The sequence below is a fragment of the Symphalangus syndactylus genome, chromosome 1 (genome assembly GCF_028878055.3).
Source record: "Symphalangus syndactylus isolate Jambi chromosome 1, NHGRI_mSymSyn1-v2.1_pri, whole genome shotgun sequence".
In the NCBI taxonomy this organism is placed as follows: Eukaryota; Metazoa; Chordata; class Mammalia; order Primates; family Hylobatidae; genus Symphalangus; species Symphalangus syndactylus.
Window position 1 is genome coordinate 15,481,498 of NC_072423.2, and position 20,988 is coordinate 15,502,485.

Genomic DNA, 20,988 nt, shown 5'->3' on the forward strand with positions numbered 1-20,988 from the left:
ATTGTAATGATGGTATATCACCTCTTATAAATGAGAAAGTGATACCTCAGAGTAAAATGGCCCAAGACCATTCTGGATAACTCTTCAGGCTTATGATAGTAAGTTAGAATTATGTGTTAGTTTATCTCTCTTTCCTACCACTTTATATACATTATATGCAGGTTCCTTGATGGCAGAAACAGTGTGACTTATTTATCTTTGCAACTCCAGGGCTTAGCAGACATTGTAACAGGGTACTCAGAAAATAGCTGGTCCCTAACTTAACAATAGTTGATTTCATGTAAATAATGTGTTACTTGGAGCTTTGTCTACGTGTGCTGTCAAAAGGATTCTGGACTAGGATTTAGCTGTTTTCCTAGAATTGATTATTTAAATCGCATAAAAGTGAATGGTTAAGAGATTTTTTTACAAGAATATTTTTTAATAAAAGAAAGAAAAACAAACAAAAAATTCTTACTCTACCTTACAAGAAAGTAAAATGTACAAATTCTTTCTCCCAAAATGCATTACTTAGTCTGTCCAAATATCCTATTGTTTCAGCATTTAAATAGGAGCAGGGATTTCCAAGGTTACTAATGTAGCTACAATTTATTTGACTAAAAAAAAATCAAATGCAGTCAGCTTTATTGGCAAGCACTACCATATGTCCTGAGGGTTTCAGCAGATTATTTAGATACTAATTATTTAATTTTACATTGTTTAAACAATGGTTTTCTTATATATTCATGTTTGGATTTTAATTGTACTACCAAACGCGATGTTTTGTTTGTTTCACTTGAAAAAAATTAAAAAAAAACACAAAGAAAACATAAGTAGTTATTCTAAATGACCAATATAAGCAATTAAATAAATATCAAACATCACTAGTGCTATTCTCTTGCAAAATACCTGATCTGCATGTATTATTTTCATGGTTTATTTTCTTTCTTGTATTAATAATTAGAATGAACAATTCAAATATAAACTAACAAAATAAAGATTTCCCAGAAATATAACCTCAAGTTTCTTGGATTTCATAGAGAATTTTAAATCTCTTTTTTGTATTGGCTTTAATTATTTCAGTGTTCTTACAATGTATCTTTTATAGGGTATAGAAAGGCACTGGTGATTGTACGTTTTTGACAATTGTTTACATCCATAAAGATCTCCATTAGATGAAATATTGAGAACTCTTTTGGGGTGTCTGTGGTCGATATTATTTATGCTTAGAGAACGTTCTAGTTCTCCTTTCCTTGTGTCAGAGAGTTGTATTTTCCTTCAACATTGAAGAGAGGTATGACCACATGGCTTGCCTTAGCTAGTAAAATTTGATTAAAATTATGCTTTGCCACTTCCAAGTGGCAAAGGATTAAGAGCCAACGTATTAACTTGCAAGTCCCGTTTGCTACATTGGTACCCTGTTACATTTGCTTTTCAGATGCTAGCATCCTGCTCAGGCAGCAGAGCTTTGCTAGCCTGGATACTGGAGTAACAGCAATGAGACCAGTCCCCGTGGTCGTCCACATCAGATATGTTGTGTGAATGCATTTTTAAAAAATATTTTAAGTTCCAGATATTTTGGAGTTGTTTGTTCTCAAAACATCAGCTATCCTAAACTTATTAGCCCAGCTACCTTTTAACTGCTTGAATTTATTTATTATTTTTGCCTTGATTTTATATGTAAACATATTCTTGTCTGAGAAAGAATTTACTTTTTATTTTTCATGTTCATGTAAATACATTGTGTTTTGTTTCTGTTTAATATATTCTATTTTTTCCCATAATTTTCCTACTACTAGTGCACATTTTATAAAAACAATTAACCAAAATAGAACATGGACCAAACACAAAAAACAAAAAGTGGCTATGGAATATCTTCTTTTTTTTTTTTTTTCTTTTTTTTTTTTTTTTTTTTTTGAGACAGAATCTCTATCTGTCACCCAGGCTGGAGTGTAGTGGCGCAATCTCAGCTCACTGCAACCTCTCCCTCCTTGGTACAAGCAATTCTTGTACCTCAGCCTCCCAAGTAGCTGGGATTATAATTATAGGCGTGCACCACCATGCCCGGCTAATTTTTGTATTTTTAGTAGAAACCAGGGTTTTGCCGTGATGGCCAGGGTGGTCTCTAACTCCTGACCTCAAGTGGTTTGCCCGCCTTGGCTTCCCAAACTGCTGGGATTACAGGCGTGAGCCACTGTGCCCGGCTGGCTATGGAATATCTTAAAACTACCTGTTTGGCACTATGATCACTACCTGGGTGCAATACACCCATGTAACAAACCTGCTAACATTCCTCTGTATGTAAAATAAAAGCCAAATTTTTTAAAAAGAAAGAAGAAGGAAATGCCCTGTGTCTTCATTGAGTTGGTTGATACAAGGATATACACTCAGTAAAACTCACAAAATAGTACACTTCAAATAAGATCAGTTTATTACCTATGAATTATATTTCAGTGAAGGTGAAAAAGATAAGTGTTTTAAAAATGTAGTTTTTTCCAATTCTGTGAAGAAAGTCAGTGGTAGCTTGATGGGGATGGCATTGAATCTTAGGCAGTATGGCCATTTTCATGATATTGATTCTTCCTATCCATGAGCATGAAATGTTTTTCCATTTGTGTCCTCTCTTATTTCCTTGAGCAGTGGTTTGTAGTTCTCGAAGAGGTCCTTCGCATCCCTTGTAAGTTGGATTCCTAGGTATTTTATTCTCTTTGAAGCAATTGTGAATGGGAGTTCACTCATGATTTGGCTGTTTGTCTGTTATTGGTGTACAGGAATGGTTGTGATTTTTGTGCATTGATTTGTATCCTGAGACTTTGCTGAAGTTGCTTATTAGCTTAAGGGGATTTTGGGCTGAGACGATTGGGTTTTCTAAATATAAAATCATGTCATCTGCAAACAGATACAATTTGATTTCCTCTCTTCCTATTTCAATGCCCTTCATTGCTTTCTCTTGCCTGATTGCCCTGGCCAGAACTCACACCAGTTAGAATGGGGATCATTAAAAAGTCAGGAAACAACAGATGCTGGAGAGGTTGTGGAAAAATAGGAATGCTTTCACACTGTTGGAGGGAGTGCAAATTAGTTCAACCATTGTGGAAGACAGTGTGGCGATTCCTCAGGGATCTAGAACTAGACATTCCATTTGACCCAGCAATCCCATTACTGGGCATATACCCAAAGGACTATAAATCATTCTACAATAAAGACACATGCACATGTATGTTTATTGCGGCACTATTCACAATAGCAAAGATTTGAAACCAACCCAAATGCTCATCAATGATAGACTGAATAAAGAAAATGTGGCATATATACACCATGGAATACTATGCAGCCATAAAAAAGGATTAGCTCATGTCCTTTGCAGGGACATGGATGAAGCTGGAAACTATAATTCTCAGCAAACTAACACAGGAACAGAAAACTAAACACCACATGTTCTCGCTCATAAGTGGGAGTTGAACAATGAGAACACACGGACACAGAGAGGAGAACAAACATCACACATGGGGACCTGTTGCAGGGTTGTGGGGTAGTGGAGGGATAACATTAGGAGAATTACCTAATGTAGATGATGGGTTGATGGGTGCAGCAAACCATCATGACGTGTGTATACCTATGTAACAAAACTGCATGTTCTGCACATGTAACCCAGAACTTACAGTATTTTAAAAAAAAATACCCTGCAAGCCAAGAAGGGTAAAAATTATCCACATTTGTCAGAAAAAAAAGAACACAAATATTCTGAACTCAATAATTTTATGATGTGTTTTTTTGTTTTCCTTGCACAGTATCATGGAGACCCTTTGGTCATAGCATATAGTATTTCTCTTTGGTCATAGCATATAGTATTTCTGTTTGGTCATAGCATATAGTATTTCTTTCCGATATGTCCATTTTGAAAGAGTCTGTCTTCCTATTACTACTATTATTGTGTAATCATTAGTTGAGATCTTGTGTTGAGAATGCATTGAAAACGTTTATTGTTTTCTTCAAATATGTATTTTAATCTCAAATGGGTTTATGATTCTTCTAAGTTTAAAATACATTTGAAAAATCTTGAAAATATTAATTTGATGATCATTTTTAGCCAATTAAAAAAAATCTCATAACAACAAAGGCGCAATGACATCAATAAAGGCATAATATTTTTACCATTCATATAAAAGAGAAAAAAATGGAAATCTAGCCATTTTAATTTGTTCAACTGACATATTTTAATTCATGTTAGGCATTTATCAAAAATAATTTTTGGCAAAGTTTCATCTTTTTCACATTCTGTCTCATCTTGTATCTCAGACCTCCCACAGCAATTTCTCAACATGTCTAAACTTACAGGAGGATCATAGTCACCTTGTGGTTCATAGGAAACATGCAATTTGTTCCAGCCAATGGGTTGTGAGAAGTGAGGTGAGTCACCTTCAGGCCAAAGTATTTATTTGACAGTGAGTTCTCCAGTCTTGTCTTTTCCTTCAGCATTTGAACTAAATGCTCAATAAATCTCATCCTAAATCTTCTTTAAAAGTTAAACTAAATGTTCTCATTTTCTGCCACAAGTAATAAGGGGAGTGTGACCATATCAAACTGACAGACAATGTATATTAAAGAAGCCACTTCTAGAAAGTGGTCATAAATGTTCAAAGATATTAAGGAGACATTTAATGTGATAAAATATCTTTAACAACAAAATTTACTCCATTTTATACTTTAGCCTCTACTCACATGGTTCAGGGAATACCCGTATTATTTTAACATGAAAATAAAGCAGTCAAAATATTTTAAAAGTCATACAACAATCACTGCTGTTCTAGCACTGGATCCCATTCATTTATTTATTCAAGAAACAGTCACATTGTATTAGATACTTAGCGAGTGCTGGAAAAATAAGAACCAATGAGGCATGGTTGATATCTCAATATCAGACTCGAAAATAAATGTTAGGCTTGCTCGCTGTCACTAGTATCACACTTTATAAAAACTCCTAAAAATTAAAAAAAGGATAAACAAATTCCAATTTACTTTTCTACATATCGTGCCATCAATTATTCCTAATGTATACTTAAAATTTCAAATATCTCAAATAAAATTCAAAGCATTGTAAACACTGGTCCTATAACAAAAACAAAGAGAAAATGAGACATACTCAAGATTTGTTGAAGGTATTAAATAAACCCATGAATTCTGATATGCCATTTATAAATACAACTTAATGTAATTCATCTTACATTCATTTATATTTTAAAATGTATATTTTATCCTTCTGAAACTATATTTATTTAATAAAAAACTATACTTGGTATTATAACTTTGTCAACATTAAATCTGCTACAATTAAAAGAATTATAATTTATGGGATTATGAACAGTATTTTTAAATTCACAATATAACCAAATAATAAAATCATATATTTTGTGCCAAAGCAAGATTTTAAAGGCTAAGTTAAAAGTGAAAAGCTTAGAAATGCTCCACAATGGAAAGAACTAGGCAGTATATGATAAGAGAAGCAGCCTCTGAATTACTGGCAGTTAATCTTGCAAATTCACCTGAAAGGTAACCTGAAAAAATTGCCTTCTAGGTTCTTCAGTTTTTAAAAGAAGGTCAAATATATTTGATATGTTAAACAACCGGTCTACTCAGCTATTTTGATTTATGTAAGCATGTGGCTTACAGAGTTCACTGCTCAACGATCCTAAGTAAAATATCAGAAGTAAATTTATCACTAGATTGCATGATTTTGTATCAGTTTCTAAAACATGGCGCAATCCTTTTTTCACTAATTTTACTTGTCACCTTTATGTTGTTGTTTAGTGATGTTTACTAATTTTTACTTAATTTACCTAATTTTTACTTAGTTCTTATTAATTTTACTTAATTATCAACTTTATTTTCTCGTTTTCACCACAATTATCACCGAAAAGACCATGATTGAAACCATGGCTATTCAAGGAATTTTGGATACAGGATTTTGCTTGTCTGAGGCAGATATTTTGTTCCACCTTGAGACATTTCATTAATAAAGCTAGGATGAACCAGTATACATTTTTAATATTTAAAAAAAAGCTTCACTTAATTAAAAGACTATTTTTATGCTGTAAAAAGTTAAAACCAGCACCTTAGTTTGAGCCCGTGTGGTGATTTAATCAGTGCAATCATTATCCGTGGTTAAGAAGCTGAACTTTATTGTATCCATTGGCTGTATGTCTATTACACCCTCTATATCAACTTCATTTCCTATCATAATTTTTTAAATAAAAACTATTTTTTCAGAAATGAAACAAAAATTTCACAATGACTAAAGCTGAAATAATTCAAATCAACAAAATAATGATATTGTAGTCTTATAACTTACAGTACAAAATAAATACCCATGAGTCCATACTGACAGAAATAAATGACATATTAGTAATTACATGGGAAATAAGGGACAAATCTTTCCTACAAAAAGATTTCTAAATAATAAATGTAAAACAAACAAGGGAAATAGAAAATCATCATTAAAATATTGCAGTAAAATATGCCGCAGGAAATTTAATAGATACAGTTTTTCCTAGTAGGTGAAACTTAAAGGAAGAAGAGCATATTTGCACAGCTTAAGTTTCCCCCACAAAAAAAAATATATATTTATTAATTACTAAGGCCCACAAATTCCTGGATTTTCCTCTCTCCAGAAGGTAGTTCTTAATTCCCTTCCCTTTGAGAGTGGCCTAGATTTAGCATGTTGCTTTAAACAGTGTATGGGAAAGGAAAAATAGTAACTTTACAGTGGAGAAACCTAGTAGACACCGCCTTAACCAAGTGATCATGTTTAACGTATTAGTAATAAAGTTGATATTTTGTACTTCCTGATAAAATGTTGTATAAAAAGTTCTCATATCTGTCATATTTTCCAAAAAATCTAGAACCCTATTCTATCCATGAGAAATCATCAGACAATTCTTGTTGAAGGACATTCTATAAAATACCATGTCAATATTCTTCAAAAGTGTCTAGGTCAGGAAACACAAAGAAGGACTAAAACCAACACGCAGAAAATTAACAATGTATCTTCACTTTATTAAGGAGACAGGAAGGAAAAATGCAACTTTGTATCCTATGTTGGATCTTGGATTGACAGAACACTAATGAAAAACCTAGTGAAATTCAAATCAGGTCTGTGATTTAGTTAAAAATGTAACAGTATTGACTTCTTCATTTTGATATGTGTACTATGGTTACCAAAATAACATTAACAGAAGCTGAGATGACAATACAAGGATTCTCTGTACTATTTTTTTACCACTCATCTGCAAATCTAAGTCATTTCAAAATATTATTTTAAAAAAGTCTTTTGATTTTAATGGATATGACAAATTATATATGGAAGTCTTCTGCATGTATTAGGTTGGTGCAGAAGTAATTGCAATTTTGCCATCGTTTTTAATGGCAAAATAGATTTCACTCTTGAACTCTTGTTGGATATTATTGGTCAATAATTTTAAATAATCTTTTTTTATTAAAAAATGTTTTTCTCATGTCCCCAAAAATGTTCCAGAGAGAAGACAATGTGACATTTCTTCATAGAGACTGTAGACTTTCTATACATTTTTCTGTCTATATGAATGGAAGATGACTACTTTAAGAAAATACACATTACCAGGCCGGGCGCGGTGGCTCACGCTTGTAATCCCAGCACTTTGGGAGGCCGAGGCGGGTGGATCACGAGGTCAGGAGATCGAGACCACAGTGAAACCCCGTCTCTACTAAAAATACAAAAAATTAGCCGGGCGTGGTGGCGGGCGCCTGTAGTCCCAGCTACTCGGAGAGGCTGAGGCAGGAGAATGGCGTGAACCCGGGAGGCGGAGTTTGCAGTGAGCCGAGACTGCGCCACTGCACTCCAGCCTGGGTGACAGAGCAAGACTCCGACTCAAAAAAAAAAAAAAAAAAAAAAAAAAGAAAATACACATTACCAATTAAAGATAATAGTAATTGTGTCCCAATTTTTCTTACTTCAAAATATTGTGACTTAGCCTCCTCATAAACATTACTATATTTATATTTTATAGTATTATTACCTATTTTCTTTCTTTCAAGAGTGTTTCGGATTTTTTCTTCCTTTCACTCTGTTTTAAACTATCATTGCATTCTCTTACAGCTACTACTCCACCCTAAATCATTGATTCCGAGAGTACAAAACTGGTTTATCTTATCCAGATTAACCGTCTCAGTCTTATCACCTTGCTCACAACCCCTGACAGGCAGCCTATCATTCTCACTTTATATCGAGAGGTTGTTAATTCAGTTCTGACTAGAGGCAGGCCAAGCAATGACCTTGACCCACTCAACATTTTTATAATCTAAGTATGTTGCCAAATCTCTACTCAAGTAAACATAAAATGGTATATAATACAGAAATGCACATATACATAAATGCCTGTGTGTGTGTGTGTGTGTGTGTGTGTGTGTGTGTATACATATTATATATATACACACATACTCCTAAGGTTGTGTTATTCATTTCACTTGTAAAAGAACATTCATACATCATACCTTTGGGCAAAAGATTGACTCAATATCTGCCCTAGGGATATTTTCATCAATTAACTCACCAATTATCAATTGCATTTCTAATTATTCTTATCAATAGAGTTATTATTTTCACTGTAGTTTAACAGAGGAAAAATACTTTGAAAATCTGCTAATAAATGAATTGCGTTGTTACTCCCTTGGCTGGTATAAATTCTGCATTATACTGTATATATTTCACAATTTTATACGGCTGTCAGGTCATTATTTAGAACCTGCTTTAGCAACAAACAAGCATTTGTTTCTACTACTTCCATGTAAGGCTTTACCTAGTTTGAGAGCTAGATACTGAGAGAGAGAGAGAGAGAGAGAGAAGGAATCAGAGAAGAGTGAGAGGTAGAGAAAGGGAGAAAAGACAAGAAGAGAGAGCTGGAGGAAGGAGGAGATTGAAAATAATAAAATCCACACAAATCTAGTGAAGTAAGTAAGCAGAGGGGGACACTAAAGATTTAAGTTGTTAACTGGGGTTTTAGGACAGTTTGTAAGACCTTATTAATTCTAAGATTCCTGGAAGACCTAACCATTTTCAAGGAAACAATAACAGACCTCTATTTCCAAAGCAAATATACAATTATTTTGGATTATTTCTGGTTTGAGATATTTACTGTATGACTTAAAAAAATTCCTATATTAATTTTCTATTTCTGTGTAACAAATTATTTTAAATATTAGCAGCTTCTAACAATACACATTGACTGGCTCACAGTTTCCGTAGGAAGGGAGTCCCTCCCAGTGCTGCATCACTTGACCGTGGGCTCCGGATACCACAAGGCTGCGATCAATGTGCTGTCCAGGCTGCATTCTCACATTGAGACGCAACTGGGGAAAGATCTGCTCTAAAACTTACTGAAATTGCTGTCAGAATTCCTTTCCTTGAGGTTGTGGGATGAAAGGTGCCATTTATTTGCTGACTCTGGCTAGGGACCACTCTCAGTTCCAAGGAGTCTCCTGCAGTTATTTTCCATGTGGCCCTTCCATAAGCCATTCAACATGGTGGTTTGCCTCATCAAGGCTAGAAAGCGAATTTCTTGCCCTGGTCAGCTATGATGAAGAATTATAGGACATAATAAAGTCAGAGGCCAGGACATTCCAAACATGTCCCGAACAATGAGGCTAATTAGAATGAAATTCTTTCTTCATAGTGTTATGGGCTGAATTATATCCTGGGAAATTTATATGCTGAAATCCTGTCGGCCCACAGTGAAGCAGCATTGTTGTCTGGGCTAAATGGGTATTTTTGTCTCATACCTAGGGAATCGAGGATGTGGACACACAAGAAGTGAATTTCAGGGTGGAGGTTTAGGCCGGCTCAGTGGCTCACGCCTGTAGTCTCAGCACTTTGGGAGGCTGAGGCGGGTGGATCACATGAGGTCAGGAGTTCAAGACCAGCCTGGCCAACATGGTGAAACCCTGTCTCTACCAAAAATACAAAATTAGCAGGGCATGGTGGTGGGCACCTGTAATCCCAGCTACTCAGGAGACTGAGGAAGGAGAATCACTTGAACCCAGGAGGCAGAAGTTGTAGTGAGCCGAGATCGCACCACTGCACTCCAGCCTGGGCGACAGACAAGAGTGAAACACCATCTAAAAAAAGAAAAAAATAAATAAAGTAGAGGTTTAACAGGCAAAAGAAAGAGAAAAGAGAATAGCTCTCTCTCCTGCAGCGAGACGGGGGTGTCCAACTGGGTCCTCCGGTTTTCTGGTGAAATGCACAGGTTTTATAGATGAGCTTGAGGAGGTGGTGTCTCATTTACATAGGGCCCAAAGATTGGTTGGACCAAGTGTGCAATTTACATAGCCCACAAGGAAGCTGGCTGCCCCACCCTAATCTTTTATTAAGCAGATGGGGTCTCTAGCCGGCCCCACATTGCCTGCTTTTTTACTGCACACATGGAGACAAAGAAAAGGGAAGGGGGAATCTCCATGCTGAATATACGTGGCTTCCAGGTATCCTTTTTCTATTGGCACAGCTGCTGGTATTTATCTACGCAAGGTTTTAGCTTGCTTATCTATGCTGGCAGCTTGATTTTTCAGGCTGCGTTTTGTTAGAAAAGAAATGATTTGGGGGCTGCTCTTCATTAAAAGAAAAACCTCACTGAAGACTCTTTTACCCTCCCTATCTGCCTAAATATTTTCTTTTTAGCTCCTGTATCAATACCTCAAAATATTACTGCATTTGGAGACAAAGAGAAAATTAAGTTAAAACGATGAGATCCTTAGAGTGGGCCCAAATTCAATAGAACTAGTGTCCTTCCAAGAAGAGGAATTAGGAGGCATATACCTTGGGAAGACACAGGAAGAAGACAACCATCTACCAGCCAAGGAGAGAGGACCCAGAAGAAACCAACCCTGCCAAAACCTTGACCTTCTGGAACCCAGCATTGTAAGAAAACGAATTTGTGTTGTGTAAGCTTTTGTCTGTGGTACTTTATTACGGTAGCCCTAACAAACTAATACACACAGGCAGACTGTTTAATGTTGACCCTGTATCTTACTATAACTTGAGCCACAAAGCTTTTGAGTGGTGGCAGAGTCTCAATCAGCAAATCAGATGCAAGAATTGCAGCCCCACTCTACCCCTGTGGCTGCCGAAGTCTCCTGGTCTCAGCCAGGGTCTCATTTTGAGTCCATTCACATCAGGATGCAGACTGGAGAAGAAAGATGATACAATCTACATTCATTACCACAAGAGCGGCCACTAAAGCCTCTTCCTAGGAATACCAGTCTGATTCAGTATTTAAAAAGAAGAAATCGGGAGTGTCTTCTATTATGAATTAGGAAATAAAATAATTCATCCCAAAATATATTTGACGTATTTTGAAATGGTTGCCGCAGGGCCAGTAGACTGGAGCGGTCCTGGAATGCCGTGTTTTGTGGAGGAAATTTACATCTGTTCCAAGATATAGGTGTGAGAATAACTGTGAGACTGACACTTTTCAAGTCTGAAAAGAAACATTCACTATCTATTCCTTCTGTGAGCTGTTACCTGTGGTGTTTAATCTGCATAATAAGACCACTTTCACTAGCCAAGCCTCTTCCTTTCTCCCTCATAACCCTCTTGCCAGTAAAACCTGTTTTGGGCCATTCTCTGAGCCCACATTCTTTCTGTAATCTATAGATGGCATATAAGCTTTTGTACTTTACTGAGGTGAGGGGATGTGGAGTGTTCATTCTGAAGGCTCCCATGCATACATGTTAAATACATTTGTGTGCTTCTTTTCCTTTTAATCAATCTGCCTCATGCCAGTGATTTTCCAGCAAACCTCCTTGGCCCCCACAAATAAAAACTGGGAATTTTTAGAAGTTAAAAGATTCTTCAGACATTAATGGAGTCAAAGGAGATGATGATTCGAGGAAGTAAACATTTGTTTTATTTTCAAATATCAGATCCAAAAAGCATGGGAAGTTTTGTCACAGACGTTTGAACCAGAACAATTCCATCTTGAATAGGAACCGGGTAAAATAAGGCTGAAATCTACTGGGCTGCATTCCCAGATGGTTAAGGCATTCTAAGTCACAGGATGAGACGGGAGGTCGGCACAAGATACAGGTCATAAAGGCCTTGCTGATTAAACAGGTGGCAGTAAAGAAGCTGGACAAAACCCACCAAAACCAAGATGGCTGCAAGAGTCACCTCTCGTCGTCCTCACTGCTACACTCCCATCAGTGCCATGAGAGTTTACAGATGCCACGGCAATGTCAGGCAGTTACCCTGTATGGTCTAAAATGGGGAGGCATGAATAGTCCATCCCTTGTTTAGCATATCATCAAGAATTAACCATAAAAATGGGCAACCAGCAGCCCTCAGGGCTGCTCTGTCTATGGAGTAGCCATTCTGCTATTCCTTTACTTTCCTAGTAAACTTGCTTTCATTTTACTCTGTGGACTTGCCCTGAATTCTTTTTTTGCACCAGATCCAAGAACCCTCTCTTGGGGTGTTGACCAGGACCCCTCTCCTGTAACAGCTTCCTTAGTAATTTGGCTTACCATGTAGGAATTAAGATGTAAGGGACACTTTGAATAGGAAAAAAATAGTAAAATGTTAATATTCTGACACTGAGGCTTATTTCCACAGCCCTCCTGAGGGATGTTATTATTTATATTCTTAATTAAAAGCTGCTTCTCTGTCGGCATTCACATTCTCATGAGAAATCCAACACTGTTTTACTAAAAAGGCATAAAACATTCAACTTGCATGACTTATACTTGGAGAAACAAACCTGGGTATCCTTCCCAAATCCACCTTGATAGTGTCTACAAGACACACAGTTGATCTCAACTGATAATTGCATGCCCAAAAGATGTACTGTATTTGTCTTCGATTTTACTTCATGTACTCTTTTCTCCCAGGGTTATACATTAATAAACTTTGGACCCAAATGAGAATTTATATTTTGTATCTTTTCTGCCAAAAGGACCCTGGATCTCAATTCACTCTAGATTTCCTAGATTGAAATGTTTGTCTGATAAAGGACATACAAGAAAAGAACTATATTTCTATAAAGGTAGTAAAGAACTGTGTGGAATTTTATAACAGATAACACATTAGTTTACAAAATAATATTGATGATTTAATTGTTTGATGCAAATATGTTACAGGAAAGGGGTCCAGATCTAGACCCCAAGAAAGGGTTCTTGGATCTCACACAAGAAAGAATTCAGGGTGAGTCCATAAAGTAAGTGAAAGCAAGTTTATTGAGAAAGTAAAGGAATAAAAGAATGGCTACTCCATAAACAGAGCAGCCTTGAGGGCTGCTGGTTGCCCATTTTTTAATTATTTCTTTTTGATATGCTAAACAAGGGGTGGATTATTCATGCCTCCCCTTTTTAGACCATATAAGGTAACTTTGTGTTATCGCCATGGCATTTGTAAACTGTTATGGCACTGATGGCAGGGTAGCCGTGAGGATAAACAGGGGTCACTTTCATCACCATCTTGGTTTTCATGGGTTTTGGCCAGGTCCTGCAACCTGTTTTATCAGCAAGGCCTTTATGACTTGTATTTTGTGCTGACTTCCTATGTCAACCTGTAAGTTAGAATGCTGTAACCAATTGGGAATGCAGCCCAGGTGGTCTCAGTCTCATCTTACCCAGCTCCTATTCAAGATGGGGTTGCTCTGGTTCACACTCCTCTGACAAATATACATATGGCAAAGGCATCACAAACTCTACTTGTCAACAAGGGGGAATATCAAGAAAATATCTGTGATTTTAAGGCTTCCAGGCTCATTTCTGGTGTTTTTAAGTACTGATACAGGAGTTAGAAAGAAATATTCAGTGAGGGCAAAAGGTAGTGAGGGCAAAAGAGTCCTTGCCAAGCCTTCCCTTTTAACAAAAAGCAGCCCGAGAAATTATTATTATTATGATTTTTTTGTTCTAACAAAGAACAGACTGAACAAACAACAAACACAGATAAGAAACCTGGAAACTTGCACAGGTGAATGCTGACAACCGCAGCAATAAAAAAGGGCTACCTGGGAGGAGCCAGACATATCCAACATGGAGGCTCCATCTTCCCTCTTTCTTACCACATATACGATAAAGAAACAAACAATATGGCACCAGCCAAACCCAAAACCCATCTACATAACAAAAGATTAGGGTGGAGATGGCCAACTTTTCACACCCTATACAAATGACAAACGTGGTCCAATCCATCTTTTATGCCCTCTACAAATCAGACACGACTTCCTCAAGCTCATCTATAAAACCCCCTACATTTCACCAAAAAAATAGAAAATTTGTTCAGGACCCCTCTCTCTACAACAGAGAGAACTATACTCTTTCTTTCACCCATCAACCTTCCACTCTGAACGTCATTATTTATGTGTCCACGTCCTAATTTTCCATGACCATGAAACAACCAATCTCAAATATCACCCCAGACAATGAGACCACTTCAGTAATTGAAGATAATACAGCACACAACATAGTTAATGTCAGGCCTCTGGGCCCAAGCCTGCATGTCTACATCCAGATGGCCTGAAGTAACTGAAGAATGACAAAAGAAGTGAAAATGGCCTGTTCCTGCCTTAACTGATGATATTACCTTGTGAAATTCCTTCTCCTGGCTCATCCTGGTTCAAAATCTCCCCCACTGAGCACCTTGTGACCCCCGCCCCTGCCAGCCAGAGAACAACCCCCCTTGACTGTAATTTTCCACTACCTACCCAAATCCTATAAAACAGCCCCACCTCTATCTCCCTTCACTGACTCTCTTTTAGGACTCAGCCCGCCTGCACCCAGGTGAAATAAACAACCTTGCTGCTCACATAAAGCCTGTTTGGTGATCTCTTCACACTGACACGCGTGAAAGTTAAAATACTCAAACTTTCTAAAACAGAAAGAGCAAAATTGAAGGCGGCATGTCTTTTTCCTTGAAGTTCATTTTGGTAACGTCATCAAATTATTATTATAATATAAAAATTATTATAATATAATATAATTAAGAATTTGTTAATGGAAAAAGCCAAACTCTGCAAAATATTTAAAGAGGTTTATTCAGAGGCAAATATGACTGACCATGGCCTGAGGTACAGTCTCAAGAAGTCCTGAGAACACGTGCCCAGGGTGGCTGGGTTACAGCTTGGTTTTATACATTTTAAGGAGACATAAGACATCAGTGTGAGGAATACATTGGTTTAGTCTGGAAAGGTGAGACAATCGAAGTTGGGAGGGCTTACTAGTCATAGGTGGATTCAAAGATTTTCAAATTGGCAATTAGTCGAAAGGGTTAAGCTATTATCTAAAGACCTAGAATCAATAGAAACAAGTATTTGGGTTAAGATAAAGGATCCTGGGCCTGGCAAGGTGGCTCACGCCTGTAATTCCAGCACTCAGGAAGGCCGAGGTGGGTGGATCACCTGAGGTCAGGAGTTTGAGATCAGCTTGGCCAATGTGACGAAACCCCATCTCTAGTAAAAATACAAAAAATAGCCGGGTATGGTTGCACATGCCTGTAATTTCAGCTACTCACGAGGCTGAGCCATGATAATCTCTTGAACCAGGGAGGCAGAGATTTTGGAGAGTGGAGATCACGCCACTCCACTCCGGCCTGGGTGAATGAGTGAGACTGTTTCAAAAAATAAAAAAGGGTCCTGGAGACCAAGGTTATTATTATACAGGTAAAGTCTTATAGATGGCCACCCTCAGAGATGATAGATGGCAAATATTCCCTATTCAGACCTTTAAAAGTTGCTAGATTCTCAGTTAATCTCTTCAGGATTGGGAGAGGCTGAAAGGGGAAGATCTAGTTATGTTAATAGAGATTCTTTACAGTTCCAACTTTCCCCCATTTAAAACAACAACAACAACAACAAGAAAAACAGCTTTACAGGCCCATTTCAAAATATGGCAAAGAAACATATTTTTGGGTAAAATATTTTGATGTCTTTTATCTGTCATGTGATGTTATACTAGAGTCATGTTGGAATTTGGTATCTTACTGTTACAAAACTGTTTCATCAGGCTTACGATCTCTATCTGAATGTTAATGCTGGTCAGTTGTGTGTAAACTCCAAAAGAGAAAGGGTATAATGAGGCACATCTGACCTCCATCTTCTGTCATAGTAAAGCGGCGTCTTTGTCTGGGGTAAATACCCGAGGTTTGTCATCTCATGCCAAGGAAATCAAGAACGTGGACACACAAGGACTGAGTTTAAAAGCAGAGGTTTAATAGGTGAGAGAAAAGAGAAAAACTCTCTCTCTTGCAGAGACACAGGGGCTCCCAAGTGGGTCTTCCGGTTTTGTGGTGAAATGCACAAGGTTTTATAGACGAGCTTGAGGAGGCAGTTCTGATTTACAGAGGGCCTGAGACATTCATCAGACCAGGTGTGATGTTTGCATAGTGTGTGAAGTTGGCCATCCCACTCTCATCTTTTATTATGCAGATGGAGTCGCTACCTGGCCGGCGCCATGTTGCCTGCCTTTTTACTGCACACATGACAACAAAGAAAAGGGACGAAGGAACCTTCATGTTGAACATGCCTGGCCCCAAAGTAGCCTTTTCCTATTGGCACAGCTGCTTGCATTTACCTATGCAAGCTTCCAGCTTGCTCATATATGTTTGCAGCTCACTTTTACAGGCTGCTTTTTATTTAAAAAGAAATGATGGTACTGGTACCACAACAGAGACACAGATCAATGGAACAGAACAGAGCCCTCAGAAATGATGCCGCATATCTACAACTATCTGATCTTTGACAAACCTGACAAAAACAAGAAATGGGGAAAAGATTCCCTATTTAATAAATGGTGCTGGGAAAACTGGCTAGCCATATGTAGAAAGCTGAAACTGGATCCTTTCCTTATACCTTATACAAAAATTAATTCAAGATGGATTAAAGACTTAAATGTTAGACCTAAAACCATTAAAATCCTACAAGAAAACCTAGGCAATACCATTCAGGACATAGGCGTGGGCAAGGACTTCATGTCTAAAACACCAAAAGCAATGGCAACAAAAGCCAAAATTGACAAATGGGATCTAATTAAACTAAACAGCTTCTGCACAGCAAAATAAACTACCATCAGAGTGAACAGGCAACCTACAGAATGGGAGAAAATTTTTGCAACCTACTCATCTGACAAAGGGCTAATATCCAGAATCTACAATGAACTCAAACAAATTTACAAGAAAAAAACAAACAACCCCACCAAAAAGTGGGCAAAGGACATGAACAGACACTTCTCAAAAGAAGACATTTATGCAGCCAAAAAACACATGAAGAAATGCTCATCATCACTGGCCATCAGAGAAATGCAAATCAAAACCACAGTGAGATACCATCTCACACCAGTTAGAATGGCCATCATTAAAAAAATCAGGAAACAACAGGTGCTGGAGAGGATGTGGAGAAATAGGAACACTTTGACACTGTTGGTGGGACTGTAAACTAGTTCAACCATTGTGGAAGTCAGTGTGGTGATTCCTCAGGGATCTAGAACTAGAAATACCATTTGACCCAGCCATCCCATTACTGGGTATTTACCGAAAGGACTATAAATCATGCTGCTATAAAGACACATGCACACGTATGTTTATTGCGGCACTATTCACAATAGCAAAGACTTGGAACCAACCCAAATGTCCAACAACGATAGACTGGATTAAGAAAATGTGGCACATATACACCATGGAATACTATGCAGCGATAAAAAATGATGAGTTCATGTCCTTTGTAGGGACATGGATGAAACTGGAAACCATCATTCTCAGTAAACTATCGCAAGGACAAAAAACCAAACACCACATGTTCTCACTCATAGGTGGGAATTGAACAATGAGAACTCACGGACACAGGAAGGGGAACATCACACTCCGAGGACTGTTGTGGGGTTGGGGGAGAAGGGAGGGACAGCATTAGGAGATATACCTAATGCTAAATGACGAGTTAATGGGTGCAGGAAATCAACATGGCACATGGATACATATGTAACAAACCTGCACATTGTGCACATGTACCCTAAAACCTAAAGTATAATAGTAACAAAAAAAAAAAAAAGAAATGATGTGGGGGCTGCTTTTTGTTAAAAGAGAAGCCTTACCGAGGACTCTCTTACCCTCACTAACTGCCTAAATAATTTCTTTTCAGCTCCTGTATCAATGGCCCAAACTAGTTTTTCAGGTTTCTTTGGAATCCCTTGATGGAGAGCGGGGTCCATTCAGTCAACTGAAGGGCTTAGAATTTTCATTTTGGTTTACAAATTCATAAAATAAAATGCTGACAGGAGTAGAACTCTTATTCTAAATGCCAATCCAGAACATCTATTTAGATTTAAAATATAATTGAACACACCTCAGCAACACAACGGGTAGATAATTTTTAAGAAAGTGTTTATGAGGATTGGATGTAAGTGTGGTGGTCTAAAGTGTGTAATTTATCTCATGCATTGTTACCAATAGGCATTCTCCTAAGACAAATTATTCGGAAAACAAGTGCTGTTACGTCTTGCCCATCATGTCTCAAGTGCAGCTGTTGCCTTAATTATTGCTCAACTCACAGATTTTGCAATAATGAAGACACCTGTCCATAACCAACTGAGAAAATGACCTTTTCAAAATGACTGAATACATATATTTTTAAGGGTAATACACAAAAACTTTGGAAAAGCAAATGAATACAAAATCAAATAATTATATGTATGGTCTTGCATTTATTTCCCTGATACTGTTTTAATACTCTCCACACCCTTGTATAAATAGATGACTTATTCTTACATAATATGCATTTCAAAAAACTGTTAGGTGTTTTATGTATAAAAGGTTGCAATAGTTACGTATTAGTAACTAATGTCAGGTAACTTTCTGTATATGTTGGGACATAATTACACATTAAAGTGAAAATTAAAAACACTATTTTTTAGCTCACTGAAAACAGTTCAATTAAATTCTAGCGTAAGTACAGATATCTTGGTTGCTAATGCTTTGAAGATGATTTTGTAAGTCTTAATCATAAAATTTCTCTACAGGTTTATACTTCCAGTGGTGAAATTTGGATTAATTGAACAGCAAGGAAAAGAGGCCACTAACTTACTAACGCAGCCTTCTGGAAAATCCCGTTGCTAATGAAAAGCCTGCTGTGATCAAGATCCCATAGACTGAGGACCATCCTGCTAGGACTGCAAATGTACTGTCTCACCTGAGTACACTGATTCTGCTCCATCCTTTAATTACCACTTGCTAGCTTATTTTTTTATCAGAGAAAAATACAAAGTTGAAATATAAAGAGAAGTATTACAGGAAGGTAGTCATGAATTGTGTGGAATTTTATAACATGCTATAATGGTTTACATAACCATATTGACTTATAATTTTTTAATTGTTCTAATTATTTTGTTTCAGGCAAATATACATATTGCAAAGGCACCACAGACTCCTTGTGAACAAACAAGAAATATAAAAACTTGAGAAATATAGAAACAAAAAATATACAAACTTGAGACATAAAAAGAGAAGTATAAAAATGGAACTCTGGTAATATGTTATTCACCGTTTTTGATACTTTATTTGTACATGAAAATGTCTCAAAACTGTATTTTAACAAGTACACAGAAAGAGTACAGAGATTGTTTAAATGAAAACATGTGCCCACCACCCAAATTGGAATGATTATATTATCTTCTTCATACATATGTATGCATGCATAGATTAAATAATACGGAGAATCAGTTTTCATCTCCTTTCTTCTCTGATGTAACTATTAAAATGTTTTCCTATGTGTAAATCTATTTTATATGTCTATTATTTCAGTGAAAACATACCTGAAAATCTTTTAAGCAATGATTATAGCACTACTCTGTCTTAGTTGTGATGGTTTTACAGAAATCCTATTTTTTAAATTTATTATTTAAACCAAGCAATGTTTTTTGAAGTATATATTTAAATTACCAATATATTTTACCTATTACCAGACTATTTTTGTTTCTGTTATTCTACTTGTTTCTTTCAAGAGAACAAAATATTTATGCAGTTTTCTCAATGAGGGTCCAAAAATACTAAATTCTATCAGTCTTTATTTCTCTAAAAATTTATATATCTTTCATTATAAATTTTAACAGGTGTATACAGAATTCTATCTTCTTGTGACATCTATTTTATGATGATAAGTTTAATGCCAATTTATCACTTCTCCGTCAGTTGTCTCTATATTATCTCTGGTAATTTTAAAGGGTTTTTTGTTCATTATTCTCAATAAATTGGAATAGGTATAGATATGTTTTTATTTATTGCTTACATTATGTTGAGTGTATTGTCATAATCAGGATTAATGTCCTTTTTGATTTTGAAACATTCTTAGCCAATATCAAGATTTTGCATATTATTCTAGTAATTTGCCTAAAATGAACCATAAACTTTTCCTTTTTTAATTTCCAAAAGCATTGCTGGTATATGTATTTTGGAATTTTGGTAACAAGACAACCCCAAATCTTACTATTTTTAATGTCTTCTATTTTCATGGAATGGAGATTTTATTTAGAGAGAATAGATAATAAGGCATACAGTGAAAGCAAAGTTAAGTGTAGGTCTTAACTATTGTAGCTCCAAATGATAAAAGGAATATGTGAATACCGAACTAATAATAAGAGATAATGTAATACTGATTTTCTAAACAGTACAATAGCTATACCTATTAAAAAATAAATGAATGGTCTAAAGCTGGATTTTATCATGTGAGTTTTGGACATTAATATGGTGTGTTCCTTAGAAGTGAAATGTATGTCTGCAGGTCAAATTGTAACTTAGTCTCTGATTATTTCATATAAAAATATACACGTAATTTTATTAGATTTGTCTGTATTGCAGATATCTATTATTTTACATATCAGTAAATATTTTTCCCCTGATATTTTTACTATTTGTAAAATAGTGGTAAAACATTCATTCATTCTCTTGTTATTTTTTAACAAAACGTATTTGGGAGAATATGTGTGTGGGTGTATGAGCAC